The sequence below is a fragment of the Rana temporaria genome, chromosome 2, assembly GCF_905171775.1.
Source record: "Rana temporaria chromosome 2, aRanTem1.1, whole genome shotgun sequence".
Taxonomy (NCBI): domain Eukaryota; kingdom Metazoa; phylum Chordata; class Amphibia; order Anura; family Ranidae; genus Rana; species Rana temporaria.
In genome coordinates this window covers 180754007-180767152 of record NC_053490.1, presented here as the reverse complement: position 1 = coordinate 180767152, position 13146 = coordinate 180754007, and the positions used below count along the sequence as shown (strand labels likewise).

At 45.3% G+C, this 13146-nt stretch overlaps 1 protein-coding gene across 1 annotated transcript in view; it reads right to left on the bottom strand.

Annotated features, from left to right (window-relative positions):
- GPC6 (glypican 6) overlaps positions 1-13146 on the bottom strand; it is a 921045-nt gene that overhangs the window by 534404 nt on the left and 373495 nt on the right. The window lies entirely within an intron of this gene.

Sequence of the window (13146 nt, the reverse complement as noted above, 5' to 3'; positions counted from 1 at the left end):
CTAGACAGAGAAAAAGAAACATTAAAAAGTTTAAGGGAAAAACACAGCAGAATAGTTTAAATAAATGTAAGGTTAGGTTATAAGATTTATTACACAAAGTATCACATACCCTTCTAGCGAAAATTTGCTAGCATGATTATAAAAACTTTAGATAAACAAGATCTTTAGTGTACGACTTTTAGCTAAATATCACGCAAACTCCTTTAGCTATGTACTTATTGGCACATATTCTTTGCCATTTATAAAAATATATAATTCCAATTTAAGTATGACTATAACTATTGGAAATTACTTCAGCACTGTTAAATTTGGTGAATTAAAAAAATAAATGTACAGTGCATTTAGAAAGTATTCAAAGCGCTTCACTTTTTCCACATTTTGTTATGTTACAGCCTTATTCCAAAATGGATCAAATTCATTATTTGCCTTAAAATTCTACAAACAATATTCCGTACTGATAACATGAACGAAGTTTGTTTGAAATGCTTGCAAATTTATTAAAATAATAATAAAAAAAAACACATAAGTATTCACAGCCTTTGCTCAATACTTAAAGGCTTGTTTAAAAAAAATAAAAACATGTCATACTTACCTCCTCTGTGCTGTTGGTTTTGCACAGAGTGCCCCCGATCCTCCTCTTCTGGGGTCCCTCAGCGACGCTCCTGGCTCCTCTTCTTGTGGGAGAGCCGCTCTCTTTTGGGGCACTCCTGTGTCCTGCTGCTGCGCCCATTGACACAGACAGCAGAACTCAGCCCTGCCCCCCGACAGCAGCAGGAGCCAATCATTCCTGCTATCAGTCTATACAATGAGGACCCGAGACACCAGCTTGAGCTGGTGTGCTCGTTCTCATCACTGGAAATACCAGACTCAGGTATATAAAAGGGGGGCTCTGGGGGGGTGCTGTACTACAGAAGGTTTACAACCTCTTTAAGACTTTTTGAGTATGGTGCTACCAGCTTGGCACACCTATTTTTGGGCAGTTTCTCCCATTTTTCTTTGCAGGACCTCTCAATAGACAATTCCTTGGACTTCATGGCTTGGTTTGTGCTCTGACATGCACTGTTAGCTGTGGGACCTTATATAGACAGGCGTGTGACTTTCCAAATCATGTTCAATCCACTGAATTTACCACAGATGGACTCCAATCAAGCTGTAGAAACACCCCAAGATGATCAGTGGAAACTGGATGCCCCTGAGCACAATTGTGAATGTCATGGCAAAGGCTGTGAATACTTAAAGTAAAAATGTGATGTTTTCGTTTTTTTTTTTTTAATAAATTTGCAAAGATTTCAAACAAACTTCTTTCATGTTGTCATTATGGGGTATGTTTGTATAATTTAGAGAAAAATAATTAATTTAATCCATTTTGAAATAAGGCTGTAACATAACAAAATGTGGAAAAAGTGAAGCGCTGTGAATACATTCCAGATGCACTGTACATTACATTTTATTCAACATTGACCATTTCTGTCTTTTACTTTCAAGCTTTAAAGTGGATGTAAACTTGATTCATGAAATTTAAGCTGGGCACATATATCTGCAATGTTTTCTTATCTCTCACTCTATGTCCCGTAGCTGTCTCCTGCTTCGTTCTTCTGATATCAGCTTGATAACTCCTGGCAAGTTCTCTGTCAAATATGATAAAAGCAGCCAGAGTTTTGTGTTGGGGAAGATGCTATAAATAGATTAGCAGAGCCCAGAACGATTCAACAAACAGAGCTGAAAGTCTCTACCTATGAGGAGAGGGGGTGTGTGCCTTTCCTCCAATCAGCTGTCTTGGCTGTATGCCCAGGCTTCACTTCAGTGTTGAACAGGAAGAGAAATTCTCCTAACACAATCTGAACTTTCTAAACATTATATAAAGCTGAAGACAGCAGATATGCATGTAACACTTATGTAGGGAGATTTGTTTCATCCCTGTGTATTATCTGAGACTGTTCACTTCACTGAGTATATGTGAGGGCTTACATCCACTTTAACTTAATTAAAATTTCCTCACAAACCCTTTATATTTAAATTAGTTTTGAAATTATTACAGGTGCATTTTCAGACGCCAAAAATTAAAAACAATTAATAGCAATTAAAATAATTAATGGCAAATACTATGAAATTATGTTTATTAATCAGATCGCATTGCTTTCTGACATTAGTATATTGCAGACAAAAGCATAAATTAACTTCTACGACTTAATGGCTTTTCTTAGTAAAAGCCATTTATTCCTTTCTCCCTAGAACTGCCTTGTTGCCTTAGATATTTCCCATAGGACTTGAGGCTTCATTTATAAAACAGCACTAAGGGCCGTACCCCAGGCATACAGCTGCCCATAAAAAGCACAGCACATTAATAAAGCACAGTGGTGTGCTTTTAAGATATGTATTGAGCTTCACTTGGTTCGCACTCCAAAGAAAGTGGAGTGCCATTCAATGAATGAAAAAAATACTCAGAAGGTAGAGAGCTCATTCACATGACCTTTTAAAGTCATGTGACTGAACTCTCCTTGAATTACAACATTATCTCTTTAGTGTTTAGCAGAGAGAACTTTATAGGACATCACAGGAGCTTATATTAAATGAGACGTAAAATACAAGCCAAGGTGTGGAGTAATGATGAAATGTCTAGCGGAGAGCAGATCAACTTCTGGTTTTAAATTAGACCCTTACAGAATAAGCTAATTAAGGTTTTAGCTTTTTTCAGCAGTGTTCTACTTCAAACTGCTATTTTCCGCTCTTCTTACCTACTTCACTTTTAGGGATGAGCCGAACACCCTCCTGTTCGGTTCGCACCAGAACTAGCGAACACACCAAATGTTCGTGTGAACTTTAGAACCCCGTTAAAGTCTATGGGACTCGAACATTTAAAATCTATAGTGCTAATTTTAAAGGCTGATATGCAAGTTATTGTCCTAAAAAGTGTTTGGGGACCTGGGTCCTGTCCCAGGGGACATGTATCAATGCAAAAAAAAGTTTTAAAAACGGCCGTTGTTTCGGGAGCAGTGAATTTAATAATGATAAAAGTGAAACAATAAAAGTGAAATATTACTTTAAATTTCGTACCTAGGGGGGGTGTAAAGTTAGCATGTGAAATAGCGCATGTTTCCCGTACATAGAACTGTCCCTGCACAAAGTGTCATTTCTGAAAGGAAAAAAAGTCTTTTAAAACTGGACTTGCGGCTATAATGAATTGTCGGCTCTGGCAATTCAGAGAGAATTCATTCATAAAAAAAAATATAAAAAAAATAGCGTGGGGGTCCCCCCAAATTCCATAACCAGGCCCTTCAGGTCTGGAATGGATATTAAGGGGAACCCCGCCGTCAATTTAAAAAAAAATGATGTGGGGTTCCCCCCAAATATCCATTCCAGACCCTTCAGGTCTGGTGTGGATTTTAAGGGGAACTCCACCCCAAATTTAAAAAATGGTGTAAAGTTCCCCCAAAAATTCACACCAGACCCCTTATCCGAGCACGTTAACCTGGCCGGACGCAGAAAAGAGGGGGGGACAGAGTGCGGCCCCCCCTCTCCTGAACCGTACCAGGCCACATGCCCTCAACATGGGGAGTATGTCCCCATGTTGATGGGGACAAGGGCCTCATCCCCACAACCCTTGCCCGGGGGTTGTGGGGGTCTGCGGGCGGAGGGCTTATCAGAATCTGGAAGACCCTTTAACAAAGGGGACCCCCAGATCCTGCCCCTCCCTATGTGAATTGGTAATGGGGTACATTGTACCCCTACCATTTTACGAAGGAAGTGTAAATAGTTCGAAAAAACACACACTCACACCTTAGAAAAAAGTCCTTTATTAATAAAAAAAAATCCAGCGGTGGTAATCTACTTGGTCCCAGCTCCCTGCTCCAACGTTGTCTGTATCCAGCGACGGGTGATCCCCTGTCCAGCGATGAGAAGATCCATCCATCCAGAGCTCAGCCACGCCGACCTCCTCTCTCTGCTGGATACAGCCCAACAAATGACGCGGCTGAAGCTGTGACATTTCTTATATAGGGGAGGCGGGGCCACCCGTCACATGACCCCGCCCCCTCTGACGCACCCTCTGCTACGTCACTGGGGAAGCCCAGTCTTCCCCCTTGCGTCAGAGGGGGATGTGTAGGCTTTAATGACGTGAAAATAACGCGCATGCTCAGAAGTAGGTTATGAGACGGGAACGCTCATTCTGGTAAAACTAGTGTTCGTAATGGAGATAGCACATTCATCACGCTGTAACAGACTGAAAAGCGCGAATCGTCTCTCACCAAGCTTTTACTAACACAAAATCAGCAAAAGCAGCCCCAAAGGTGGCGCCATCCGAATAGAACTTCCCCTTTATAGTGCAGTCGTATGTGTTATACGTCACCGCGCTTTGCTAGAGCATTTTTTTTTACGATCGTGTGTAGGCAAGGCAGGCTTAACAATAATCGGGTTGAAAAAAACATTGTTTTTTCTAGACCATTAAAAATGGTCGTGTGTACGCAGCATTAATCTCTTTCCCTGAAGGAAGATACCTCCACCTCAGAGGACAACTTAACAATGCACAAGTGATAATAATAACATGCTAAGCCCCAAAAAACAAACTGCCCTTTTTTACACCCTTATTTATGATCTTACACAAGGGACATGTACTGTAACTGGAGACTCCAATATTAATTTAGCATCCCTTTTGGACAAAGGAACAACACTTATGGGTGCCCTTCCATGTCTATGCTCTTATCTTTCTTCCCGGACATTATGTACACTTCTTTCCCAATACTCTTTGGGTATGGAGTTGGGTGTATGGGATTGTACTGTGTTTTTATTTTGTTTGTTTATTTTTTTTGTGGTTGGACTGGATGGACTTGTGTCTTTTTTCAACCTGACCAACTATGTAACTCTTTAGTAGATGCCTGGAGAGAGCTAAACCCAGAGCAGTCAAGACTACATTTATTCTTCTCATCCATGCCATGGGGGTTATTTACTAAAGGCAAATTCATTTTGCCCTACAACTGCAAACTACAAGTGCAAAGTGCACTTGAAATTGCACTGAAAGTACACTTGGAAGTGCAGTCACTGTAGATCTGATGGGGACATGCAAGGAAAATAAAAAACAGCATTTTAGCTTGCACATGATTGGATAATAAAATCAACAGAGCTTCCCCTCATTTCAGATCTACCCCTCAGATTTACAGTGACTGAACTTCCAAGTGCACTTCCAGTGCAATTTCAAATTTACTTTGCACATGTAGCTTGCACTTGTAGTGCAAAGTGGATTTGCCTTTCGTAAATAACCCCCCTTGTTTTCTTTAGAATAGACCAGGTTTTTCTCACCACACAAGCAATCCCTTATGCCGTGTACACACGATCGGTTCGTCTGATGAAAACGGTCCGATGGACCGTTTTCATCAGACGAACCGATCGTGTGTGGGCCCCATCAGTTTTTTCCCCATCGGTGAAAAAACGTAGAACCTGTTTTAAATTTATCTGATGGTTAAAAAACCGATAGAAAAAAAACGATCGTCTGTGGGGAAATCCATTGGTTAAAAATCAACGCATGCTCAGAATCAAGTCGACGCATGCTCGGAAAAGGAGATTAAATCAACCGGCCCCCAAATTAAAAAGCAATAAGCAGAAAATATTACACAAATGTAAATAAAATATGCTGATTTTCTAGATCAATAAAAATCCTTCCCCCTCTCAAGCCCCCCTAACCCCCTTAGCGGTATCCCCAAGCGTGACTCGGGGTAGATGTGCAGAGCGTGCAGCGGCACGGCTTACCTCGCAGCATCCACAGACAAAGTTACTTACCTTGTCCCTGGATCCTGTCATGCATCCCCGCTGTGTGAGCGAGCGGATCCTCGCTCGATTCACAGTGTCCCTGTGTGCCGCCGATCTCCGTTCCCTGTGACGTTACGCTGCACGGGGGTGGAGAACGGCGCCAAATTAAAAAAAGTAAACAAACACATTACATACAGTATACTGTAATCTTATAGATTACAGAACTGTATGTAAAAATACACACCCCCCTTGTCCCTAGTGGTCTGCCTAGTGCCCAACTGTTCTTTCTGACTGCAAACTGTAGATTGTCCATAGCAACCAAAAGTGTCCCTTTATGTCAAAAATGGTTTTAGAGCAGCTAGAAAACAGCGATAATAAATTATAATCACTTAGCGATATCGATTTGTGGGGAAATTCGTCATACAAAAATAAAAGTAATGACAGCGACAATTCTGCAACTGAGCAAATTTCAGTGATTTTGAGTTGATTACATTATTGAATAATTTTTATTGAATAATTTTTATTGAATAATTTTTATTATAATTATATTATTATTTGTTATAATTATTTATTATATTATAATTTATCATTTTGTTTTTAAAACAATTTCATACCCGGGATGCCTACTAGACTCTTGGTTGGTCAGATTTAAATTAAGTATTCCTAAGAATTGCAGGCCTACAGTATAAAACGCCAAATTTCCGTGCAAAATAATTGTACTGCTTTTGGTACGTAATTCCAGACAGAATCATACCGCCAGGGAGGTTAAAAAACTGCCTGAAAGAAGAAGCTGCTGGCCTCTCAAGTTGAAAAACAATATATGGTTTCCACATATATTGTAATAAACTGCACATGCTCGTAGCAAACTGGCTGTGGAGATTTGACCCCCTATGCAAACCTATTCATCTAAAAATAAATAAAACTGACTACTTGAGCTACCCCGTTAAAATACTCATTACATATTTAGAAAAGTGTTTCACAAACATCTTGATTATCAGGCCCCCCCAAACCTGAGGTGACTGAAAAATTCCAATCCAAACTTTTTCTCCTTCACATCCCCGATGACCTACTACATCTTCTTGAGACTCCCTTACAGAAGTGAAATTAGCAATCAAATCCTTAAAATTGAAGAACAGACCTAGCTTCATGGCCATGCATATAAAAACAAAATTCATTACTGGGCACTTAAAACCCCCTTGGTGCCCAGACCAATTTTCAGCTTTCAGCGCTGACGCATTTTGAAAGACAATTGCTCGGTCATACAACACTGTACCCAAATTATATTTTTATAATTTTTTTCCCACAAAGAGAGCTTTCTTTTGGTGGTATTTGATCATCTCTGCGATTTTAATTTTTTGCGCTATAAACATAAAAAGACAGAAAATTAAAAAAAAACACAATTCTTTTTACTTTTTGTTATAATAATATGCCAATTTTTTTTAAAAAAAAAATCGCAATAAGCGTATATTGATTGGTCTGCACAAAAGTTATAGCGCCTACAAAATAGGGGATAGATTTATGATTTTTTTTTACTAGTAATGGCGGCGATCTGCGATTTTTTCGTCAGACCTGCGATATTGTGGCGGACGTATCGGACACTTTTGACATAATTTTGGGACCATTCACATTTTTTTTTTTTTTTTTTTTTTTAAGTGTATTTTATGCGTGTACTCGAGAGAGGAGCCGGACTGCAGGAGTTGGGAGTAGGCAGGCCTCCCCCAGAGGCAATCTGCCACCTTTCTCCATGCCCCGGGTGGCAATGGTGGGTGTGTGAGGGGGTCCTCCCACACAGCCCGCCCTACCTGCTCCGCTTTAAAGCCCAACTGGGCAGAGGGACTCCCTATAAGGGAGTGAGAGGCTCTAGCCCGCTCAACCAGCCCCGTTAGTCCTTCGTCTCTCTTTTTAGAGACCGCGTGGTCAAAGTGCGTGCATGTTAACCCAATTTCTAGTGCGTGTAAGTGTGGTGGTTTTTGTGGGAGGGGGGTGGGCGTACTAAGCGCAGGCTTACCTCGCATAGCACACCCACCGGGAGCCGGGCTGAGACCACCAAACTCAATTCACATGTAGCCGAGACCGGGATCCGAACCTCTAGCTGCAGAGGTGAATGGCTTGTCAGCGCAGTGCCAATCGCGTTGAGCCACCGCAGCTCCCATGGGACCATTCACATTTATACAGCGGTCAGTGCTATAAAAATGCATGAATTAATGTATAAATGTGACTGGCAGTGAAGGGGTTAACACTAGGGGGTGAGGAAGGGGTCAAATGTGTATCCTGGGTGTGTTCTAACTGTGTGGGGGGAGGGGACTGACTGGGGGAGGTGACCGATGTACAGTACATGATTAAAAAGTTTTAAATGTCAATACATGATTGGAAAAGGGCATCTTAAAAATGTGATGTGTTTCGTGAGCCACCGCTCACTTCCTCCGGAGTGGATGCACTTAAAATCTAAATCGGCTAAGCTTGAATGCTATGGCGACATTCGCAATTGGTAACGGATAACAATGTTTGGCCCAGGAGCTGTAGAAGCAGGACCAAGGAGGACCCAAGGGGGAGCAAATCGAAGGTCGATACAATATGTGAGAAATAAAAATGTGTCCATCCATGTTATGTCACTCAGAGTAATTAAAATTGGCTAAGCTTGAATTCTACGGCAACCTTCCCAGTTGCTAACAGTTAAGAATGTCGGACCCCCGAGCTGTGGGAGCAGGACCAAGGCATACACAATGGGGAGCAAATGGAAGGTGGATACAGCATGTGAGGAATAAAAATGTGTCCATCCATGTTATGTCATCCAGAGTAATTACATAAAAGTATGTTAGAGTTAACAAGCCAAAGATGATTCATTCATGTGAGAGAGAAAAGCAAAGAGGCCCTGTACTACAGTAAATATATGGAAATGCTTTCCCCACAGCTGGCTCTTTATTTTAATGATCTGTTAGTGGAGGGTTCTTTGGGGGGGAAGACACCTTATTAGCTTCAATCGACATGGTCCTCAAACCAAACTGTGGCAACGCCACAAGGTATCATTACCAACACCAAATGACAATGTTGTATTACCAGAAATCCTAGCCACACGTCTCAACAATGGTATCTGTCATTTAGTGGGTAAAGATCAAGCAGGATTTATAATGAAAAGACAAGCAAGTGATCATGTCCTACTTTGTATCCATGTTTAAAACAGAGATATTGCCCAGCTTTCTTGCTGTTCTATTTAAAGGTATAATTTTTATTGTTTAAAAACAGACAAAAACATAAATGCATATGTAGCTTTAAAGGAGCAAACAGTGCTCCTTCAGCAATGAGGTACAGTTACACGGTATCCAGTCAGTGAGTACAAAGTGATTGAGGAGTTTAATTGTTACCTTCTAAGATCTAGTATAACAATTAGAAGTCAGCTGACATTTTCAGAGAACTCAAGGAGCAGGTGATATAGTGCAATCTGAACTAACCCATGTATTCCAAATCTTATAAAACGTTTTTGGGCAACCTCTGGCCTCATACGTCAATGGTATAGCTTGATTGACTATAGTGAGACAGAAGGCTATAGTAGGCGAGGATTGGCATTTCCAATGCATAGTTATTGTTTTCTTTGCATAAAACAGGATAATTCTTAGAAAAATCGGTACATTCTTAGATACAGCTTCATCGTCTATATATTCTAGCAGGCATCTTAGGGGATTACAAATGTTAGGCAACTGAGTGAGGGAACTGATAAGGGCCGTGACCCCCCAAACAGAATTTCCTAATCGGCGGGCAGTCCCCCATTAAGTGAAAAAATTTACCATCAGCCATGCCACATCGGGAACATATTGCAGAGTGCAGTGTCTTTAGGCTATAGAGTAAACAAGGGGTAAAGTAGGACCTGTATAATAATTTGGTTTGAATTACTTTATCCAAGGAAGAGATAACAGATGATACCTGGAGGGCAAGCACTTCCTGCCAAATATCTCCTGTTTGCTCTGGTATGTCAGAGCACCATTTATTTTTGGTGGTGCTAATCCTAGTTGTCGTAGTATGTAGGAGAATTTTGTAGTACGTGGATATAAGTTTAGTGTGAGACGGGTCAGTCAATAAGCGTTCGAGTGGGAAGGATTGGATATCTATGTTTTGGAAGTAAAACTGCGTCGCAGCGGTATGGCGTATCTGCAGATATCGGAAATATGCCATAGGAAGAAGGCAATAGTCCCTGCAAAATTCGGCAAAGGATCAAAAGCCGTTCACTTTAAATAGGTGGGAAATCATTCTAACTCCCCACTTGAACCAGAACCCGCCATCTGTTCTACAGAAGAATTCTGGCAGACCCGAGTTACCCCATAAGGGGACCTTAAGGGTAATATGTTTTATGCGTACTGGACGGCAGTAGTTTCGAAAGTTTGAATATCCGTAGGGTCATAGAGAGAACTTTTGTACCCTCTTTTCCCCCAGTGGAGAGACAATGGGGCTGATTTACCAAGCCTTTACTCCATGACTCATGGAGTAAAAGCAGGAGTAGCAGCCGTTTTGCCATTTACTAAAGAAATACGCTGCTAGTGCAGTGTATTTCCCTAGTTACTAATGTGCTCCGTGCGCCCAGGAGAGGGTGCATTGTGCACCAGTACAGACCTGGCGCACGGCACATTAAACTGTAAATTGCGGGGGTTTGGGCGGGAGTTTATTAGGGGGGGAGGTGGGGGGATGCAGGGGAAGTGAAGTGACATGTGTTTTGAAGTGTTTGGCGGGCCGAATTGAAAGGGAAAGTGTTTTTTGAAAACAGATCCCCGTACGCTTGCACAGTGCGCCTGAACCTCGGGAGGTTCATTTGCATACTGGGCATGCGCAGAGAGAAAAGTCAGGGATTCCCGTGCGCCTTGTCAGTACGCCGTGAAAATCTTGGTAAATACCAAGCGGCGTACCCGTGAATGCGCTGCGTGACGCGGCGCACGGGAATCTCCGAGCTGTTTTCAGCCCTGAAGGGGAACTCGGCGCCAAATTTCAAACTTGAAATCGGCGCGGGTCCCCCTCCAGGGCTACATTAGGCTCTTAGGCTTGGTCCGGAACGTGAGGGGTTAAGCCCGCGCCGATTCGGCGCGGGGGTCCCCCCCAGATCCAAACCAAGCCCTCATCCCAAGCATGCAGTCTGGCCCGGACAGGAATGGGGGCGGGACGAGCGAGCGCCCCCCCCCTCCTGAGCCGTACCAGACCGCATGCCCTCAACATGGGGGAGTGTGTGCAGCACTCTTGCCCCCATGTCGATAGGGACAAGAGCCTCTTCCCGACAACCCTTGCCATTGGTTGTCGGGGTATGCGGGCGGGGCTAATCGGAATCTGCGAGCTCCCTTTAATAAGGGGGCCCCCAGATGCCGGCCCCCCACCCTATGTGAATGAGTATGGGGTACATCGTACCTCTACCCATTCACATGGGGGAAATGTAAAGTAAAATAAAACACCACACAATAAAATATTTTATTAATCTGCTCCGGAGCCCCCCCTTTCTTCTTTAGCTCTCTTAGAAGGGGGGGTTTCTTCTCTCCCGATCTTCTGCCGGGACCCTGGGTTTCGGTGATTTCTGCCGGGGGAGGGCGCCATCCCTCGGTCCTCTCCGGAGCCTTCCGCCGGATGCCCCCACCCCATTTAAGCTCTTTTTCATTAGGGAGGGGCATCCGGACTTCGGGGTCTTCTGCCGGGGGATGGCGCCTATCCCCCGGTCTTTCCGGTGCCTTCCGCCAGGGTTCCGGTCTTCCTGGTCTTCTGCCGGGGATTGCGCCAACTCTCCGGTCTTTTCTCTGCTCCCTCTTCTGCCTGGCTCCCCCGCGGAGCCAGGGCTTTCTTCCGTCTTCTTTCTTCTCTCTTCCTTCTTCTGCCTGTCTCCTCCGGGAGCACAGGGCTTGTCTGCGCTGTCCTCTCCCTTCTCTTCCATTGGATGTTGACACGACGAGGTTCCGCGCTGACATGCCGTGTCAGCGGCGGGCATGGACTTATATAGGGCAATGCCACCATGTGACCTCAACCCATGTGACATCACATTCCCTGGGCATGATGGGAATGTGATGTCACATGGGTTGAGGTCACATGGTGGCATTGCCCTATATAAGTCCATGCCCACTGCTCAGACGGCATTCCAGCGCCGGACCTCGTCGTGTCAACATCGAATGGAAGAGAAGGGAGAAGACAGCGGAGACAAGCCCTGTGCTCCGCGGAGGAGACAGGCAGAAGCGGAAGGCATCGCAGAAGCCCGGAGAGTGGCGCCCTCCGGCGGAAGACACCGTACAAGCCCGGGACCCTCCCCCAAAGGCAGGAGCCTCCCTGGTGAAGGGGGTCCCGGTGAATTACGTCGCTGAAGACGGGGGTGGGGTGCCAGTGCACCCCCCCCCGCAGAAACCGTCGTGGAAGCCCGGGACCCTCCCCCAAAGGCAGGAGCCTCCCTGGTGAAGGGGGTCCCGGTGAATTACGTCGCTGAAGACGGGGGTGGGGTGCCAGTGCACCCCACCCCCGCAGAAACCGTCGTGGAAGCCCGGGACCCTCCCCCAAAGGCAGGAGCCTCCCTGGTGAAGGGGGTCCCGGTGAATTACGTCGCTGAAGACGGGGGTGGGGTGCCAGTGCACCCCCCCCCCCGCAGAAACTGTCGTGGAAGCCCGGGACCCTCCCCCAAAGGCAGGAGCCTCCCTGGTGAAGGGGGTCCCGGTGAATTACGTCGCTGAAGACGGGGGTGGGGTGCCAGTGCACCCCCCCCCCGCAGAAACCGTCGTGGAAGCCCGGGACCCTCCCCCAAAGGCAGGAGCCTCCCTGGTGAAGGGGGTCCCGGTGAATTACGTCGCTGAAGACGGGGGTGGGGTGCCAGTGCACCCCCCCCCCGCAGAAACCGTCGTGGAAGCCCGGGACCCTCCCCCAAAGGCAGGAGCCTCCCTGGTGAAGGGGGTCCCGGTGAATTACGTCGCTGAAGACGGGGGAGGGGTGCCAGTGCACCCCCCCCGCAGAAACCGTCGTAGTAGCCCGGGACCCTCCCCCAAAGGCAGGAGCCTCACTGGTGAAGGGGGTTCCGGCAGAAGATGGCGAAGCCCGGGGCCTAATGGGGTGGTGGTGGGGGGCCCCGGCAGAAGACCCCCGGCTGACTAATAAATTAATTTATTCATGTGTGGTGTATTATTTTTTTCCATTTTTTTCCCCAGGTGAATGGGTAGGGGTACAATGTACCCCCATACTCATTCACATAGGGTGGGGGGGCCGGAATCTGGGGACCCCTTTATTAAAGGGGTCTCTCAGATTCTGATAAGCCCTCCGCCCGCATACCCCGACAACCAACGGCCAGGGTTGTCGGGAAGAGGCTCTTGTCCCTATCGACATGGGGACAAGAGTGCTTTGGGGTGGGGGGGCAGTGCCCCCCTCCCCCACAGCACACACTCCCCCATGTTGAGGGCATGTGGTCTGGTA